Below are 3,448 nucleotides of genomic sequence, written 5' to 3' on the forward strand. Positions count from 1 at the left end.
TGGTGGGTAGCTAGAATAACAATGTATTTGCCTAGAGTCTTTTCAAGGGGATGTTGCTGATTGGTACTTTGTCGTACAGGCCATGGAAGTGAACTTGAAAAACAGGCATAATTGCCTATCCAAGTTTTCACCATAAATAATCATTTTTTAAAAGGTTCCAGTAACTTACCCACTAGGAAAAAAAAAAAGGAAAGTGGGACAATGATGCAATGGCTTTGCTCCAAAATCATCATGTGTAATGTCATGCTGCCATCTGCAGTATTTTATTTCAGTATTTTCACCCAAACAGGGGAATTTTAATGAGCTCTATAGACATGTGGTCATTCTACTGAGGGAGAAACATTTTGCCAGCACAACAGTAAGAGAAAGTTTTTGACCAATATTTTCCCTTTAGTCACGGTCCCGATTCCTTCCCACCCACACGCACATTTTTAAGTTTGTTCCGTTTCTTGATGATGCTTTTGCACATGTGGTGATGTTAAATTTGAAAGTGAATCAACGTGCTGTACCTAGTAGAGGGGCCCTGAAACTGCTCAGAAATACTGTGATTCTGTGTTGGCTCGCACTCATGCAGCTGCTAAGTGGGCAGCAACGGGTGGGATGTGGCCACGGCAGGGGTGAGACCCTAACTCCAGCAAAGCCCAGTTTAAAAAAAAAAACTTTGGTAAATTTGGGGGTTAAGGAATCTACAGGGAGTGCTATCTTCAGGAGTACATATACTAAAATTAGACTAATATGGAGAAGATCAGCACGGCTCCTGAGCAGGGATGAGGCACAAATTCTTGAAGTGTTCCGTTATTTATGTATATTCTAAGGGGAGGGTGGCTGTAACAAAGTACCACAGACTGGGCCACTTAAACCACAGAAGATTATTGTTCCACAGTTCTGGAGGCTGGAAGTCCAAGATCAAGATGTCAGCAGGTTTGGTTTTTTTTTCTGAGGCCTCTCCTTGGCTTATAGACAGCCATCTTCTCCGTGTCTTCACAGGGTCTCCCCTCTGTGTGTCTGTGTCCTAATGTCTTTTTATAAGGACATCAGTCATTAGATTAGGGCCACCTTGATGACCTCATATAACCTTAAATACCTCTTTAAAGACCTGTCTCCAAATAGAGTTACATTCTGAGCTCCTGGGGATGAGGACCTCAACATATATATGGAAAGAGGGGATACAATTCATTCCATAACAGGAAATAGGTTAAACAAAGTATTTGCTTCTAATGGTTGGATCTAAAATGAAGAGAATACAATAAGAAACAAGGCATTATGATGCCCAGAAAGAAAAAAGGAAGGGAGAGGGGGAGGTGAAGGAAGGAAGGAAAGAAGAGAGGGAGGGAGGGAGGAAAAAGCTTGAAGAATGGCTAGAGTCTAAATCGGTCCAAACAAGCGACCTTACTTAAGGAATTCACCCCATCTATACCTACTAGGAGGAGGAAGAAGTCTAAAACAAGAGAAGACAGTGAAAATTGGATGATCCCAGCCATTAAGGCCACTCATCTTTGCATGTTATGCTCTATACAGTCCAATAGTGTCTTGAAGCTGCAATGTCATTATGGCTACCAAATATTCTATTGCTCTGAAGCTGTCCAAGAAACCAGACACTCAGCAGATGCCAGCAAAAACTGCCCCCAGAAGTGTTCTTTTAAGTTTTCCCTGGAGATTTAATCCAAATCGAGCAAAATAGAAAAATATGGATTTGCTATTCTCGAGAGATGTTCACGGTTCATTGCTGAACACTGTGGTCTGGAGTGTCTCTTGAAGATAGAATGTTTTGTTGTTTTTCCTGCCCTGATATAGTGGTTTCCACTAAAGCATCGGTCTGATATTTCACTGTTTGGCTGATCCTGTTGTACCTATTAAAGGACTGTTGTACCTATTCCCTAATCTATTATTTCTCTTAATAAATGGAGCAGCAGCCTCCATTTTTTATGATCCCTGCTATGTGTACAACTTGAGCTAGATAGTTTACATACACTATCTTATTTGATAATCACCTTGGCAAACTCTTCAACCACTAAATGCACTTACAGAGGGCTGTTTTATACACAAATGGTCATAAAATGTGTAAACCATATGAACGATATTTTGTAACCATTTTGTTTTATGCTATTAGGAAAAGTCATAGACTGCAAATCAAAAAGAGTAAATTATGAACTGAACAGTTTTATGTTATTTTGTCCTGCAATTTTGCAGCAGTTGATATATTCTGGCCGTGAGGGTTTTAGACATCAGTTCACATGTTGCTTAGTTGTTGTTGTTTTTTTCGCTGATAATTTTGAATCATAAAATGCATAGAGTCACGGACAATACAACATTTAGGCCCCCATCTAATAATCCCAGACAACAACTGAAGTATACCTAAAGCAGCCACTATTAGCAACAACAACCCAAAAAAAGGTGTATTTTTCATTTATGGAAAAAAGCGCAAATAAAGAATAATTGCTCCTTATAGGCATAATTCCAATCACTGCTACAAACGGGAAACACGCGTGGTAGTAGGCGGTCCACTTAGCTTACAAGATGGAACCTTTTGGTGTAAACATTTTGTGGGGTAATACCGCTCTCTAGTGGTGCATACTAAGTACTTCACATTTAATTGCAAAGAGTCACTATCTGAACCCTTGACAATATTCCTGGCCTCCTTTCATCCATTTTATTACTCCTCTGATCTCTAATAAATACAGAGAACCTGATATGTACTGTGGAATCTACATGTTATTTAAACTTTATAAATGACGTTTTTCTAGGTGTTCAAACCTTTGACCGGGCCAAGAGGGAACTGCTTCGCCCTGTGATTTAGAGAGGGTTCAGCTCTGGCTTTTCCTGGCTGTGCCCCTCCCTGATCAAGGCGTTCTGGGACGCGCCCAAACCCAAGCCTTTTTCTTCCTGCTACCCGCCGCTATCTCACGTCCACCCCCAGTTCCACTTCCTTGCATCCTATTAATGCACCAGTGCTCTCATTTTGCCTGAGGTTTTGATGAATAACAGAAAGCTCCCGCCTCCCAGATATCATTTGCATTAGGGAAGCTTCCCGAAATACCATGACACACCCCTTCCCAGCAATAATAATGAAAAGGAATTTTAAGGTACGAAAGCAGACCCATGGGATAACTTTTCTCACCCCTTCAAATAATACAGGGTGTCTGCAAGGACCCTGGAGCCTTTTCCAAACCTTAGACCTCTGCTCTCACCTTTAGGAAGTTTGTCTAACTGCACGTTCTACCGGAGGTGTTAACTTCATCAAAACCGTTACACAGAGTTTTAAGTTCTAGACATCTGCTGTACAACATCGTGCCTATAGTTAACAGTGCTGTGTTGTGCACTTCAATAAATGTTAAGAGGGTAGACCTCATGTTGAGTGTTCTCACAATAAATAAATAAAAGCTATTTGAAATAGAGAGGCAGAGGGAGGGTGAGGAGGGAGGGAGGAAGGAAGGGAGGGAGGAAGGAA

At 41.1% G+C, this 3,448-nt stretch overlaps 1 non-coding gene across 1 annotated transcript; it reads left to right on the top strand.

Moving 5' to 3' along the window:
- Positions 1-695: 695 nt before the first annotated feature.
- Positions 696-802, top strand: LOC136123030 (U6 spliceosomal RNA). Its single transcript, XR_010655907.1, has one exon. It is a non-coding gene; the product is annotated as a U6 spliceosomal RNA (small nuclear RNA).
- Positions 803-3,448: the final 2,646 nt, after the last annotated feature.

The sequence above is a fragment of the Phocoena phocoena genome, chromosome 4 (assembly GCF_963924675.1).
Source record: "Phocoena phocoena chromosome 4, mPhoPho1.1, whole genome shotgun sequence".
Lineage (NCBI taxonomy): Eukaryota > Metazoa > Chordata > Mammalia > Artiodactyla > Phocoenidae > Phocoena > Phocoena phocoena.